We start from the raw sequence: 17,400 nt of genomic DNA, 5'->3' as shown, positions 1-17,400 counted from the left end.
TTAGAGATCATTTGAAGTGTTGTGTCATTATCAATGATTCGGCGATAAACATCCAACAGGACTGGCCCAGATATCTTAAGAAAGGTGTCTCATCAGATGTCATCTGCTTCAATTCTGAGAAATCTTTACTTTCAGGTCAATAGATGATGTACAGATCCGGTTAGGGTTTTATGCTCTCTTTAGGTGTGTCACATGTATCCAATAGTCCGTTCCTTGTAGTTTGGCACCACAAGTACCTGGTAGGGACATTTCCAGTGAGGCTGAGGAGCATTTCTGGAGGTGACTTTTTCACTAGATGAAACCTCCACATTGTAAGATGTGATGCTTAAGGTTTTCATCTCCCAAGAGTGTGTGGTGAAAACACTGCTCTACCACACATTGATATTTTTAATAGAAGCAATTCAGTTCAGCTCAGTTCAGTCACTCAGTCGTGTCCGGCTCTTTGCGACCCCATGAATCGCAGCATGCCAGGCCTCCCTGTCCGTCACCAACTGCCGGAGTTCACTCAGACTCACATCCATCGAGTCAGTGATGCCATCCAGCCATCTCATCCTCTGTCGTCCCCTTCTCTTCCTGCACCCAATCCCTCCCAGCATCAGAGTCTTTTCCAATGAGTCAACTCTTCCCATGAGGTGGCCAAAGTACTGGAGTTTCAGCTTTAGCATCATTCCTTCCAAAGAAATCCCAGGGCTGATTTCCTTCAGGATGGACTGGTTGGATCTCCTTGCAGTCCAAGGGACTCTCAAGAGTCTTCTCCAACACCACAGTTCAAAAGCATCAATTCTTTGGCGCTCAACCTTCTTCACAGTCCAACTCTCACATCCGTACATGACCACAAGAAAAACCATAGCCTTGACTAGATGAAACTTTGTTGGCAAAGTAATGTCTCTGCTTTTCAATATGCTATCTAGGTTGGTCATAACTTTCCTTCCAAGGAGTAAGCGTCTTTTAATTTCATGGCTGCAATCACCATCTGCAGTGATTTTGGAGCCCCGAAAAATAAAGTCTGACACTGTTTCCACTGTTTCCCCATCTATTTCCCATGAAGTGATGGGACTGGATGCCATGATCTTCATTTTCTGAATGTTGAGCTTTAAGCCAACTTTTTCACTCTCCACTTTCACCTTCATCAAGAGGCTTTTTAGTTCCTCTTCACTTTCTGCCGTAAGGGTGGTGTCATCTGCATATCTGTGGTTATTGATATTTCTCCCGGCAATCTTGATTCCAGCTTGTGTTTCTTCCAGTCCAGTGTTTCTCATGATGTACTCTGCATATAAGTTAAATAAGCAGGGTGACAATATACAGCCTTGATGAACTCCTTTTCCTATTTGGAACCAATCTGTTTTTCAATGTCCAGTTCTAACTGTTGCTTCCTGACCTGCATACAGGTTTCTCAAGAGGCAGGTCAGGTGGTCTGGTATTCCCATCTCTTTCAGAATTTTCCACAGTTTATTGTGATCCACACAGTCAAAGGCTTTGGCATAGTCAATAAAGCAGAAATAGGTGTTTTTCTGGAACTCTCTTGTTTTTTCCATGATCCAGTGGATGTTGGCAATTTGATCTCTGGTTCCTCTGCCTTTTCTAACACTAGCTTGAACATCAGGAAGTTCACGGTTCATGTATTGCTGAAGCCTGGCTTGGAGAATTTTGAGCATTACTTTACTAGCATGTGAGATGAGTGCAAATGTGCGGTAGTTTGAGCATTCTTTGGCATTGCCTTTCTTTGAGACTGCAATGAAAACTGACCTTTTCCAGTCCTGTGGCCACGGCTGAGTTTTCCAAATGTGCTGGCATATTGAGTGCAGCACTTTCACAGCATCATCTTTCAGGATTTGAAATAGCTCAACTGGAATTCCATCACCTCCACTAGCTTTGTTCGTAGTGATGCTTTCTAAGGCCCACTTGACTTCACATTCCAGAATGTCTGGCTCTAGGTCAGTGATCACACCATCGTGATTATCTGGTCATGAAGATCTTTGTTGTACAGTTCTTCTGTATATTCTTGCCACCTCTTCTTAATATCTTCTGCTTCTGTTAGGTCCATACCATTTCTGTCCTTTATCAAGCCCACCTTTGCATGAAATGGTCCCTTGGTCTCTCTAATTTTCTTGAAGAGATCTCTAGTCTTTCCCATTCTGTTGTTTTCCTCTATTTCTTTGCATTGATCGCTGAGGAAGGCTTTCTTATCTTTTCTTGCTGTTCTTTGGAACTCTACATTCAGATGCTTATATCTATCCTTTTCTCCTTTGCTTTTTGCTTCTCTTCTTTTCACAGCTATTTGTAAGGCCTCCCCAGACAGCCATGTTGCTTTTTTGCATTTCTTTTCCATGGGGATGGTCTTGATCCCTGTCTCCTGTACAATGTCACGAACCTCCATCCATAGTTCATCAGGCACTCTATCTATCAGATCTAGGCCCTTAAATCTATTTCTCACTTCCACTGTATAATCATAAGGGATTTGATTTAGGTCATACCTGAATCGTCTAGTGGTTTTCCCTACTTTCTTCAATTTAAGTCTGAATTTGGCTATAAGGAGTTCATGGTCTGAGCCACAGTCAGCTCCCGGTCTACATTTGTTGACTGTATAGAGCTTCTTCATCTTTGGCTGCAAAGAATATAATCAATTTGATTTCGGTGTTGACCATCTGGTGATGTCCATGTGTAGAGTCTTCTCTTGTGTTGTTGGAAGAGGGTGTTTGCTATGACCAGTGCATTTTCTTGGCAAAACTCTATTAGTCTTTGCCCTGCTTCATTCTGTATTCCAAGGCCAAATTTGCCTGTTACTCCAGGTGTTTCTTGACTTCGTACTTTTGCATTCCAGTCCCCTATAATGAAAAGGACATCTTTTTGGGGTGTTAGTTCTAAAAGGTCTTGTAGGTCTTCATAGAACCGTTCAACTTCAGCTTCTTCAGCATTACTGGTTGGGGCATAGACTTGGATTACTGTGATATTGAATGGTTTGCCTTCGAAACGAACAGAGATCATTCTGTCATTTTTGAGATTGCATGCAAGTACTGCATTTCGGACTCTTTTGTTGACCATGATGGCTACTCCATTTCTTCTGAGGGATTCCTGCCCGCAGTAGTAGATATAATGATCATCTGAGTTAAATTCACCCATTCCAGTCCATTTCAGTTTGCTGATTCCTAGAATGTCGACGTTCACTCTTGCCATCTCTTGTTTGACCACTTCCAACTTGCCTTGATTTATGGACCTGACATTCCAGGTTCCTATGCAATATTGCTCTTTACAGCATCGGACCTTGCATCTATCACCAGTCACATCCACAGCGGGGTATTCTTTTCACTTTGGCTCCATCCCTTCATTCTTTCTGAGTTATTTCTCCACTGATCTCCAGTAGCATATTGGGCACCTACTGACCTGGGGAGTTTCTCTTTCAGTATCCTATCATTTTGCCTTTTCATACTGTTCATGGGGTTCTCAAGGCAAGAATACTAAAGTGGTTTGCCATTCCCTTCTCCAGTGGACCACATTCTGTCAGATCTCTCCACCATGACCCGCCGTTCTTGGGTTGCCCCACAGGCATGGCTAAGTTCATTGAGTTAGACAAGGCTGTGGTCCTAGTGTGATTAGATTGACTAGTTTTCTGTGAGTATGGTTTCAGTGTGTTTGCCCTCTGATGCCCTCTTGCAACACCTACCATCTTACTTGGTTTTCTCTTACCTTGGGTGTGGGGTATCTCTTCACGGTTGCTCCAGCAAAGTGCAGCCACTGCTCCTTACCTTGGATGAGGGGTATTTCCTCACCGCCTCCCTTCCTGACCTTCAACGTGGGATAGCTCCTCTAGGCCCTCCTGCGCCCGCGCAGCCACCTCTCCTTGGACGTGGGGTTGGTTCTTCCGGCCGCTGCCCCTGGCCTCCGGCGTCAGGGCGTGGGGTGGCTCCTCCCAGCCACCGCCCCTGGCCTCGGGCATAGGGGCGTGTGGTAGCTCCTCTGGGCCTCCACCCCTGGCCTCGGGCGTGGGGTAGCTCCTCTCGGCCACTGACCCTGACATTGGACGCGGGGTAGCTCCTCCTGGCCACCGCCTCTGACCTCAGACTTGGGTAGCTCTTCTTGGCCGTTCTTGCGCCGTTGCAGCCTGGCACTCTCAGCCGCTGCCCCTGACCTCGAACATGGGGTAACTCCTCTTGGCCGCCACCCTTCAGGAACCTAGAAGTTAAATAAGCAGGGTCACAATATACAGCCTTGATGTACTCCTTTTTCAATTTTGAACCAGTCAGTAGTTCCATGTCTGGTTCTAACTGTTGTTTCTTGACCCACATACAGGTTTGTCAGGAGATAGGTAAGGTGGTCTGGCACTCCCATCTCTTTAAGAATTTTCCACTGTTTGTTTGTGATCTATACAAAGGCTTTACTGTAGTCAATGAAGCAGAAGTAGGAATTTTTCTGGAACTCTTTTGCCTTTTCCATGATCCAGTGAATACTGACAGTTTGATCTCTGGTTCCTCTGTCTCTTCACAAACCAGCTTGTACATCTAGAAGTTCTGGGTTCATTTACTGCTGAATCCTAGCTTGAAGGATTTTGAGTATAACCTTGCTAGCATGTGAAATGAGTACAGTTGTATGGTAGTTTCAACATCTTTGGGATTGGAACAAAAACTGACATTTTTCAGTCCTGTGACCACTGCTGAGTTTTCCAAATTTGCTGACATATTGAGTGCAGCACTTTAACAGCATCATCTTTTAGGATTTGAAATAGCTTAGCTGGAATTCCATCACTCTCACTGTTTTGTTTTGTTTTGTTTTGTAGTATTGCTTCCAAAGGCCCACTTGACTTCACATTTCAGGATGTCCAGCTCTAGGTGAGTGACCACACCATCTTGGTTATCCAGGTCATGAAGACCTTTCTTGTATAGTTCTGTGTATTCTTGCTGCCTCTTCTTAATCTCTTCTGCTTCTGTTAGATCCTTACCATTTCTGTCCTTTATCGTGCCTATCCTTGCGTGAAATGTTCCCTTGATATCTCCAGTTTTCTTGAAGAGATCTCTAGTCTGTCCCATTCTATTGTTTTCCTCCATTTGTTTGCATTGTTCCTTTCAGAAGCCCATCTTATCTCTCCTTACTATTCTCTGGAACTCTGCATTCAGTTGGCTATATCTTTCCCTTTCTCCCTTGCCTTCCTGTTCTCCTCTTTCCTCAGCTATTTATAAAGCTTTCTCAGACAACCACTTTGCCTTCTTGCATTTCTTTTTCTTTGGGATGGTTTTGGTCACTGCCTCCTGTGCAATGTTGTGAGCCTCCATCCATAGTTCTTCAGGCACTCTGTCTGTCAGATCTAATCCCTTGAATCTATTTGAAATGTCTACTGCATAATCATAAGAGATTTTATTTAGGTCATACCTGAATGGCTTAGTGGTTTTCCCTAGTTTATTAATTTTAAGTGTGAACTTTGCAATAAGGAACTCATGATCTAAGCCACAGTCAGCTCTGGTCTTGTTTTTACTGCATAGAGTTTCTCCATATTTGGCTGCACAGAGCATAATTAATCTGATTTCTTTTGGTATTGACCATCTGATGATGTTCATGTGTAGAGTCATCTCTTGTGTTGTTGGAAAAGGGTGTTTACTATGACCAACATGTTCTCTTGACAAAACTGTTAGCTTTGCCCTGCTTCATTTTGTACTCCAAAGTCAAACTTGCCTGTTATTCCAGGTATCTCTTGACTTCCTACTTTTGCATTCCAATCCTCTATGATTGAAAGGACATCTTTTTTTGGTATTAGATCTAGGTCTCATATGGAGAAGGAAATGGCAACCCACTCCAGTATTCTTGCCTAGAGAATCCTATGGACGGAGGAGCCTGGTAGGCTGCCATCTATGTGGTCTCACAGAGTCGGACACAACTGAAGCAACTTAGCAGCAGCAGCAGCTAGGTCTTATAGGTCTTCATAGAACTGGTCAACTTCAGCTTTTTCAGCATCAATGGTTGGGTCATAGACTTGGATTACTGTGATATTGAATGGTTGCCTTGGAAACAACCCAAGATCATTTTGTTGTTTTTGAGATTGCACCCAAATATTGCACTTTGGCCTCTCTTGATGGGTATGAAGTCTACTCCATTTCTTCTAAGGATTCTTGCCCACATTAGTAGATACAATGGTCATCTGAATTAATTTTGCCCATGCCCATCCATTTTTGTACCCTGATTCCTAAGATGTCAATGTTCATTCTTGCCGTCTCCTGTTTGACCACTTCCAATTTACCTTGATTCGTGGACCTAACATTCCAGGTTCCTATGCAATATTATTCTTTATGGCATCGGACTTTACTTTCTCCACCAGACGCATCCACAACTGAGTGTCATTTCCACTTTGGCCCAGTCACTTCATTCTGGAGCTTTTAGTAACTGCCCTCTGCACTTCCCGAGTAGCATATGGGACACCTTCCCACCTGGGGGGATTATCTTCCGGTGTCATATCTGTTTACCTTTTCATACAGTCCTTGGAGTTCTCCATGTAAGAACTGGAAAGTGAAAGTCACTCAGTTGTGTTGAACTCTTTGCAACCCCATGGACTGTAGCCCACTAGGCTCCTCCTCTGTCAATGGAATTCTCCAGGCAAGAATATTGGAGTGGGCTGTCATTTCCTCTCCAGGGGATCTTCCTGATTCAGGGATCAAACCTAGGTCTCCAGCATTGCAGGCATATTCTTTACCATCTGAGCCATCAGAAAAGCCCCAAGAGTACTGAAGTGGGCTGTTATTTCCTCCTTCCTTGGACCATGTTTTGTCAGAACTCTTCACTATGACCTGTCTGTCTTGGGTGGCCCTACATGGCATGGCTCATAGCTTCATTGAGTTATGCAAGCCCCTTCGCCCTGACAAGGTTGTGATCCATGAAGGAAACTTAAGTTTGTAACAATCTCTTTTCTGATGTCCTGGCTCTGTGCAACATGCCACACACTCAGGGAGTAGCTTGTAAAGTGTTCAGTTCCTTACCCAGGAAAGAGTAGGAGGTGAGCATTTTTTGGCCTTTTCTTTCACCACTGAGCCCTGGAGGTTCAGCAATGGAGAGTACTCACATACCCATTAAGAACTGCTTCTTCCCTTGCTGTTCCTGTTGGTCTAATGGATGTGTGCCCCATTGGTCTTTAGAGCTAGGTGTTTGGGGCCTGTCCATCCAGTGGGAGCCTTGAAAGTTGGAGCTCTGTGTATGTGGTCCAAATCTTTCACTCAGGGACCAGCTGGTTGTTGTGGGTGTGTTCGTCCCAGTTGACTGGCACTGTGCCAGGTTGGAATTTATGGTAAGAGCTTGTTTTGATGTGGGTATTTTCTTATTTGCCTGATATGTAGGAGTCACTCAGCTAGGTTCTGGATTTCTCTTAGAAGGAATTTTCCTTGTGCAGCTGTACATTCAATATGTCCATGGGAAGAGGAAAGATCAGGAGCATTAAATGTTGCCATCTTTGTCTCTCCCTGAGTTTGCTTCTTTTAATGGGTAGCTGTATCCCATTCTTTGGAGGTACCATAGTTTATTTGACTCACTCAATTGATGGGCGCTTGGCAATATTCTGCTCTTCTATTTGGTACTACAAGTCATTCCTCACACATGAGAATATATATCTAGGAAAGAATGCTAGAAATTGAATTGCTGAGCTTTAGGGTGTCTTGTTGCATGCGTGCATGCAAAGTTGCTTCAGTCATGTCTGACTCTTTGCTTCCCTATGGACCATAGTCTGCCAGGCTCCTCTTTCCATGGGATTCTCCAGGCAAGAATACTGCAGTGGGTTGCCACGCCCTCCTCCAGGGGATCTTCCCGACCCAGGGATCTAACACACGTCCCTTATGTCTCCTGCATTGGCAGGCAGGTTCTTTACCACTAGTGCCACCTAGGAGGCCCCAGTGTGTCTTGTTAGATAGTTCTAAATTAATTCTACAGAGGTTGTGTCAATTTACAACTCCCATTTTGTTAATGCAAAACACATGAGTACCTATGTAGTAAGTCCTATGTTTACGAAGACTAGGAACGGCTCCTCTAGGAGACCGTGTTACAGAGTGAGAAAAAGCTATCTATATGAAAAGGCAAGGAAAGATGTGGGGATTAGAATGTTCTCAGGTAAGGGAGTTGAGTGAGCAAAGGCCAGGAGATGGGCAATAGATTAGGACAGTTGATGTTCTGAAAGAAGATCATCATATCTAGAGGTGCCTTGCTCACTGGCTATCTGTGGCTATTCAGTTCAGTTCAGTTCAGTCGCTCAGCCGTGTCCGACTCTTTGCGACCCCGTGAATCGCAGCACGCCAGGCCTCCCTGTCCATCACCAACTCCCAGAGTTCAATCAAACTCATGTCCATCAAGTCGGTGATGCCATCCAGCCATCTCATCCTCTGTCGTCCCCTTCTCCTCTTGCCCCCAATCCCTCCCAGCATCAGAGTCTTTTCCAATGAGTCAACTCTTCACATGAGGTGGCCAAAGTACTGGAGTTTCAGCTTTAACATCAGTCCTTCCAATGAACACCCAGGACTGATCTCCTTTAGAATGGACCAGTTGGATCTCCTTACAGTCCAAGGGACTGTCAAGAGTCTTCTCCAACACCACAGTTTGAAAGCATCAATTCTTCAGTGCTCAGCTTTCTTCATAGTCCAACTTTCACATCCATACATGACCACTGGAAAAACCATAGCCTTGACTAGACGTACCTTTGTTGGCAAAATAATGTCTCTGCTTTTGAATATGCTATCTAGGTTGGCCATTAACTTTCCTTCCAAGGAGTAAGCGTCTTTTAATTTCATGGCTGCAATTACAATCTGCAGTGATTTTGGAGCTCCAAAAAATAAAGTCTGACACTGTTTCCACTGTTTCCCTATCTATTCCCCATGAAGTAGTGGGACCTGATGACATGATCTTCGTTTTCTGAATGTTGAGCTTTAAGCCAACTTTTTCACTCTCCTCTTTCACTTTCATCAAGAGGCTTTTTAGTTCCTCTTCCCTTTCTGGCACAAGGGTGGTGTCATCTGCATATCTGAGGTTATTGATATTTCTCCCGGCAATCTTGATTCCAGCTTGTGCTTCTTCCAGGCCAGCATTTCTCATGATGTACTCTGCATATAAGTTAAATAAACAGGGTGACAATATACAGCCTTGACGTACTCCTTTTCCTATTTGGAACCTAAGCATTTAAATGTGGCTCATGTTGAATTGAGATATGCTGTGAAAATAAAATACACACTGAATTTCAAAGACTTTAGTATGGAAAAAAGAATATAGAATGCCTCATTTGTAATTTTTTATGTTGGTTTCATGTTGAAATCATAATTTTGATGTGTTAAAATACAGTATTAAAATGAATTTCATCTGTTTCTTTTTACTTTTTTATTGTGGCTGCTAGAAAAACTTTAACTACATATATGGCTTACAGTATATTTCCATTGGACAGTCGTAGTCTAGAGCATAGAGTTGGTAAACTATCAGTTGCAGGCCAGATTTGGTCTACAGCCTGTTTTGATGTGATCTGAGTGCTAAAAATAGTTTTTACATTTTTTCAAAGAGTTAAAAAAAGAAATAATATAAGGGGAATATGCAACTGTGGGTGATCAACAAAGTCTAAAATACTTACTGTCTAGCCTTTATTAGTCTAGAACATACAAAGAGGGCAGTAGAACAAGATATCAAGGGAGGGCAGGGTCCAGATCATAAAGGGCCTTTTGAATCACAATAAGTTGTTTAGATCTTATTAAAAGAGCAGTAGAAATATAAGAATGGTTTTAAGCAGGAGCATGACATGATCAGATTTATATTCTTAAATAATAATTGTCTGTGCGTGTGTGCACATGTACTCCTTGAATAGTCTACCCCGGGACTTATTTGGACTAAAGAGTGTCACTTTCTTGTTTTACCAAAAACTCACTGGAAGAGGGTATTGAAGGAGGTTGGATGGCAGTTTTACACCAAACCCGGAGTTCTGCATTGTCATCATAATTGCACTGTCATCTTAGCACTTAATATGTGCCTGGCACTTTCTGAGCTGCATGTCTTATCTCGTTGACAGCATTTTGTTCCTTTAAGTAGTTGCAGCTCCCTTAGCAAGGTAGAACAGTATGAACAAGAAACCACCTGAATGACTCCATTCCTAAGACCAAGTAAGGCTTTGGTCCTTGGCTTCCACTGGTAGTGATGTGGAACTGGTTGAGGCCATGGGAATGTGCAACCATGTGACTGAACAGATCCCAGGGAGATGCAACCAATCTGCAGTACTTTGGAAGTCCACATCCCAGCAAGGACTGCATACTACTCAAACCTCTCCCTGCTTATTTCCCTCTTTAATAGGGAACTGGAGATCCCTATCCAGGTCTCTTACTAGTACTGGGATAGTCTGTCTCACCTCTGAGGTCCCACAATATATTCTGTTTCTGTTGCTGAAATGAGACTTGTCTCTCTACTTCCTTGAATTACTATGTCATCATACCATAGAGAGAGGTTTGGTATTTTACACAACTCTAATGGGCAGGGTGGGCTTCCCAGGTTGTTCAGAAGTAAAGAATCTGCCTGCCAATGCAGGAGATGCAAGTTTGATCCCTGCGTTGGGAAGATCCCCTGGAGGAGGAAATGGCAACCCATTTCAATTCTTGCGTGGAGAATTCCAGGAGCAGAGGAGCCCGGTGGGCTATAGTCCTTAGGCTCGCAGGGTCGGTCATGACTGAGTGAATGAGTGTGTGTGTGTGTGTGTGTGTGCATGCGTGCACACACACACACACAATATGGGCAGGGTAGGCTAACCACTGTAATAAGTCAAAAACTCATTAGTGGCTATATACAACAGTTTGTGTATGATTGACAACACATCCCACTCTAGGTTGGATGGGTGCTGGGAGGTGAGCAGTAGGAGAGACCTCAGTTCTATGCAGTCATTCAAGGACCCAGGCTCACGCCAGCTTGTGGCTCCTTCCTCCTCTAGATCCACCAAGGCTGTCCAGCTAGCAGGTGGAGAAAGAGAAAGTCAAGAAGGCACCACTGCTGTCAGTTACCTTGATCTGGAAGTCATAGCTGTCACGTTGCTCACATTTTACTGGCAAGCCTGAGTCACATGACCCCACCTGAAGATGGTAGGCTAGGAAATGTGATCTTTCTGTGAGAGCACTAGAGAGCACAGCAACCTCACATGGTACCCGGGCAGTTCTTCTTTAAGATAACTCAAAAGCTAGGCCATTTTCTTCCCAATATGTGCAAACGTTATTATACTTCTCAGGTAAGAGATTTGCCTTTATTCTATAGAAACCATTTAATTTTACACTGACCTTACTGGTGTTATACTGGCTTTGTCCTTTTAGTTCTGTTTTTTGTGCAAGTCTATTTTCTCTCGGATTTTAGACCTTCTTACTCCTATTACTAAGTTTGTATGTACAGTCTGTGTATGTATGTGTTATATATATATAGGCTATATATATATAGGCTTTCCCAGCGGCTCAGCAGTGATGAAGTCATCTGCAATGCAGGAGTTGGGAAGGGTTGGGAAGATCCCCTGGAGGAGGGCACCGCAACTGAGTCCAGTATTCTTTCTTGGAGAATCCCATGGACAGAGGAACCTGACAAGCTACAGTCCAGAGTCACAAAAAGTCAGATGCAACTGAAGTGACTAAGCACACACATATGTGTATATATGTACATATATACAGGCTGTGCTGCACAGCATGTAGGATCTTAGTTCCCCAACCACAGATTGAACGTGTTCCCCCTGCAGTGGAAGCACAAGTCTTAACCTCTGGACCACCAGGGAAATCCCCATATGGGTACATTTTAATGTCATTTTACTCTGTATTATTTTACTCTGTAACACACTTAATCTTCACAGTAACCCTATGAGATGGGTATTATTATTACCTCCACTTTAGAGGTAGAGAGATGTGGAGAGATGCAGTGACCTTTTACCAAGTGAGTGGCTGAGCTGTTTTCACTCCAGCGCGTGCCTGACCTCAGGCCTGAACTCTGAGAGAACACCTCATGTTACATTCCTTTCTGGACCAGGCTAGACCAACTTTTTCATCTTCCTCTCTGCCTCCGCTTTGCCTACCTCACAAAAAGCTGCCCATACATCTTCTTTCAGATATTTCCTCCCCTTTCAAACTCTGGGGCTCTAGAGTTCACTTGCATATGTAGGGAGATCTTGTCTCTGACTGGTTCCCATGGTAGTTTTATAAAATATAAAATGGGGGGAGGAGCCAAGATGGCGGAGGAGTAGGACGGGGAGAACACTTTCTCCCCCACAAATTCATCAAAAGAGCATTTAAATGTCGAGTAAATTCCACAAAACAACTTCTGAATGCTGGCAGAGGACATCAGGCACCCATAAAAGCAATCCAACTCTTCGAAAGGAGATAACCGAGTGGTGGGGAGGCGATAAGTTGCAGCATTGGCGCTCGCCAAACACCTCATCACTTGAGCTGCTCAGACCTGGGAAGAGCACAAAACTCAGGCCCAACTGAGTCTGCGCCTCTGAGGACTACCCGAGTGCCTGAACCTGAGCGGCTTGGACCTGGGAGGTACATGCAGCCCAGGGCCAGCCTCGGATTGTTCCCGGCAGAACAACCTAGAGCCCGAGCAGTGTGGGCAGGGAGGCTACACGTGCCGTGAGCGGGGGCAGACCCAGTGTGGCTGAGGCACTGCGAGCGCACGCCAGTGTTATTTGTTTGCAGCATCCCTCCCTCCCTCCCCACAGCGCGACTGAACAAAGAGAAGAAATACAGCTCCACCCATCAGAACACCGACACAAGCTTCCCTAACCAGGAAACCTTGACAAGCCACCTGTACAAACCCACACACAGCGAGGAAAAGCCACAATAAAGAGAACTCCACAAACTGCCAGAATACAGAAAGGACACCCCAAACTCAGCAATTTAAACAAGATGAAGAGACAGAGGAATACCCAGCAGATAAAGGAACAGGATAAATGCCCACCAAACCAAACCAAAGAGGAAGAGATAGGGAATCTACCTGATAAAGAATTCTGAATAATGATAGTGAAATTGATCCAAAATCTTGAAATTAAAATGGAATCACAGATAAATAGCTTGGAGACAAGGATTGAGAAGATGCAAGAAAGGTTTAACAAGGACCTAGAAGAAATAAAAAAGAGTCAATATATAATGAATAATGCAATAAATGAAATTAAAAACACTCTGGAGGCAACAAATAGTAGAATAACAGAGGCAGAAGATAGGATTAGTGAATTAGAAGATAGAATGGTAGAAATAAATGAATCAGAGAGAATAAAAGAAAAACGAATTAAAAGAAATGAGGACAATCTCAGAGACCTCCAGGACAATATTAAACGTTACAACATTCGAATCATAGGGGTTCCAGAAGAAGAAGACAAAAAGAAAGACCATGAGAAAATACTTGAGGAGATAATAGTTGAAAACTTCCCTAAAATGGGGAAGGAAATAATCACCCAAGTCCAAGAAACCCAGAGGATCCCAAACAGGATAAACCCAAGGCGAAACACCCCAAGACACATATTAATCAAATTAACAAAGATCAAACACAAAGAACAAATATTAAAAGCAGCAAGGGAAAAACAACAAATAACACACAAGGGAATTCCCATAAGGATAACAGCTGATCTTTCAATAGAAACTCTTCAAGCCAGGAGGGAATGGCAAGACATACTTAGAATGATGAAAGAAAATAACCTACAGCCCAGATTATTTTACCCAGCAAGGATTTCATTCAAGTATGAAGGAGAAATCAAAAGCTTCTCAGACAAGCAAAAGCTGAGAGAATTCTGCACCACCAAACCAGCTCTCCAACAAATACTAAAGGATATTCTCTAGACAGGAAACACAAAAATGGTGTATAAATTCGAACCCCAAGCAATAAAGTAAATGGCAACGGGATCATATTTATCAGTAATTACCTTAAACGTAAATGGGTTGAATGCCCCAACCAAAAGACAAAGACTGGCTGAATGGATACAAAAACAAGACCCCTACATATGTTGTCTACAGGAGACCCACCTCAAAACAGGGGACACATACAGACTGAAAGTGAAGGGCTGGAAAAAGATTTTCCATGCAAATAGGGACCAAAAGAAAGCAGGAGTAGCAATACTCATATCAGATAAAATAGACTTTAAAACAAAGGCTGTGAAAAGAGACAAAGAAGGTCACTACATAATGATCAAAGGATCAATCCAAGAAGAAGATATAACAATTATAAATATATATGCACCCAACACGGGAGCACCGCAGTATGTAAGACAAATGCTAACAAGTATGAAAGGAGAAGTTAACAATAACACAATAATAGTGGGAGACTTTAATACCCCACTCACACCTATGGATAGATCAACTAAACAGAAAATTAACAAGGAAACACAAACTTTAAGTGATACAATAGACCAGTTAGACCTAATTGATATCTATAGGACATTTCATCCCAAAACAATGAATTTCACCTTTTTCTCAGGTGCACATGGAACCTTCTCCAGGACAGATCACATCCTGGGCCATAAAGCTAGCCTTGGTAAATTCAAAAAAATAGAAATCATTCCAAGCATCTTTTCTGACCACAATGCAGTAAGATTAGATCTCAGTTACAGGAGAAAAACTATTAAAAATTCCAACATATGGAGGCTGAACAACACGCTGCTGAATAACCAACAAACCACAGAAGAAATCAAAAAAGAAATCAAAATTTGCATAGAAACGAATGAAAATGAAAACACAACAACCCAAAACCTGTGGGACACAGTAAAAGCAGTCCTAAGGGGAAAGTTCATAGCAATACAGGCACACCTCAAGAAACAAGAAAAAAGTCAAATAAATAACCTAACTCTACACCTAAAGCAACTAGAAAAGGAAGAAATGAAGAACCCCAGGGTTAGTAGAGGGAAAGAAATCTTAAAAATTAGAGCAGAAATAAATGAAAAAGAAACAAAAGAGACCATAGCAAAAATCAACAAAGCCAAAAGCTGGTTCTTTGAAAGGATAAATAAAATTGACAAACCATTAGCCAGACTCATCAAGAAACAAAGGGAGAAAAATCAAATCAATAAAATTAGAAACGAAAATGGAGAGATCACGACAACACAGAAATACAAAGGATCATAAGAGACTATTATCAACAATTATATGCCAATAAAATGGACAACGAGGAAGAAATGGACAAATTCTTAGAAAAGTACAACTTTCCAAAACTCGACCAGGAAGAAATAGAAAACCTTAACAGACCCATCACAAGCACGGAAATTGAAACTGTAATCAAAAATCTTCCAGCAAACAAAAGCCCAGGTCCAGACGGCTTCACAGCTGAATTCTACCAAAAATTTAGAGAAGAGCTAACACCTATCCTGCTCAAACTCTTCCAGAAAATTGCAGAGGAAGGTAAACTTCCAAACTCATTCTATGAGGCCACCATCACCTTAATACCCAAACCTGACAAAGATCCCACAAAAAAAGAAAACTACAGGTCAATATCACTGATGAACATAGATGCAAAAATCCTAAACAAAATTCTAGCAATCAGAATCCAACAACACATTAAAAAGATCATACACCATGACCAAGTGGGCTTTATCCCAGGGATGCAAGGATTCTTCAATATCCGCAAATCAATCAATGTAATACACCACATTAACAAATTGAAAAATAAAAACCATATGATTATCTCAATAGATGCAGAAAAAGCCTTTGACAAAATTCAACATCCATTTATGATAAAAACTCTCCAGAAAGCAGGAATAGAAGGAACATACCTCAACATAATAAAAGCTATATATGACAAACCCACAGCAAACATTATCCTCAATGGTGAAAAATTGAAAGCATTTCCTCTAAAGTCAGGAACAAGACAAGGGTGCCCACTTTCACCATTACTATTCAACATAGTTTTGGAAGTTTTGGCCACAGCAATCAGAGCAGAAAAAGAAATAAAAGGAATCCAAATTGGAAAAGAAGAAGTAAAACTCTCACTATTTGCAGATGACATGATCCTCTACATAGAAAACCCTAAAGACTCCACCAGAAAATTACTGGAACTAATCAATGATTATAGTAAAGTTGCAGGATATAAAATCAACACACAGAAATCCCTTGCATTCCTATACACTAATAATGAGAAAACAGAAAGAGAAATTAAGGAAACAATTCCATTCACCATTGCAACGAAAAGAATAAAATACTTAGGAATATATCTACCTAAAGAAACTAAAGACCTATATATAGAAAACTATAAAACACTGGTGAAAGAAATCAAAGAGGACACTAATAGATGGAGAAATATACCATGTTCATGGATTGGAAGAATCAATATAATGAAAATGAGTATACTACCCAAAGCAATTTATAGATTCAATGCAATCCCTATCAAGCTACCAACAGTATTCTTCACAGAGCTAGAACAAATAATTTCACAATTTGTATGGAAATACAAAAAACCTCGAATAGCCAAAGCGATCTTGAGAAAGAAAAATGGAACTGGAGGAATCAACCTACCTGACTTCAGGCTCTACTACAAAGCCACAGTTATCAAGACAGTATGGTACTGGCACAAAGACAGAAATATAGATCAATGGAACAAAATAGAAAGCCCAGAGATAAATCCACGCACATATGGACACCTTATCTTTGACAAAGGAGGCAAGAATATACAATGGATTAAAGACAATCTCTTTAACAAGTGGTGCTGGGAAATCTGGTCAACCACTTGTAAAAGAATGAAACTAGAACACTTTCTAACACCATATACAAAAATAAACTCAAAATGGATTAAAGATCTCAACGTAAGACCAGAAACTATAAAACTCCTAGAGGAGAACATAGGCAAAACACTCTCTGACATACATCACAGCAGGATCCTCTATGACCCACCTCCCAGAATATTGGAAATAAAAGCAAAAATAAACAAATGGGGCCTAATTAAACTTAAAAGCTTCTGCACATCAAAGGAAACTATTAGCAAGGTGAAAAGACAGCCTTCAGAATGGGAGAAAATAATAGCAAATGAAGCAACCGACAAACAACTAATCTCAAAAATATACAAGCAACTCCTACAGCTCAACTCCAGAAAAATAAATGACCCAATCAAAAAATGGGCCAAAGATCTAAATAGACATTTCTCCAAAGAAGACATACAGATGGCTAACAAACACATGAAATGATGCTCAACATCACTCATTATCAGAGAAATGCAAATCAAAACCACTATGAGATACCATTTCACACCAGTCAGAATGGCTGCGATCCAAAAGTCTACAAGCAATAAATGCTGGAGAGGGTGTGGAGAAAAGGGAACCCTCTTACACTGTTGGTGGGAATGCAAACTAGTACAGCCACTATGGAGAACAGTGTGGAGATTCCTTAAAAAACTGGAAATAGAACTGCCTTATGATCCAGCAATCCCACTGCTGGGCATACAAACTGAGGAAACCAGAAGGGAAAGAGACACGTGTAC

At 42.0% G+C, this 17,400-nt stretch overlaps 1 protein-coding gene across 7 annotated transcripts in view; it reads left to right on the top strand.

The window, feature by feature from the left end:
- Positions 1-17,400, top strand: part of PGAP4 (post-GPI attachment to proteins GalNAc transferase 4) — a 48,945-nt gene that overhangs the window by 14,811 nt on the left and 16,734 nt on the right. For 5 of the 7 annotated variants that reach the window (XR_011568174.1, XR_011568172.1, XR_011568170.1 and 2 more), the window contains exon 2: positions 4,772-4,823. The exons of the other annotated variants lie outside the window; for them this stretch is intronic. The gene's annotated coding sequence lies outside the window, so the exon portion shown is untranslated. The remainder of the gene's footprint in view (positions 1-4,771; positions 4,824-17,400) is intronic. 7 annotated transcript variants of the gene reach the window in all.

This window comes from Bos indicus, chromosome 8, assembly GCF_029378745.1.
Source record: "Bos indicus isolate NIAB-ARS_2022 breed Sahiwal x Tharparkar chromosome 8, NIAB-ARS_B.indTharparkar_mat_pri_1.0, whole genome shotgun sequence".
NCBI classification, from domain to species: Eukaryota; Metazoa; Chordata; class Mammalia; order Artiodactyla; family Bovidae; genus Bos; species Bos indicus.
This window is presented reverse-complemented; position numbering and strand designations above follow the sequence as displayed.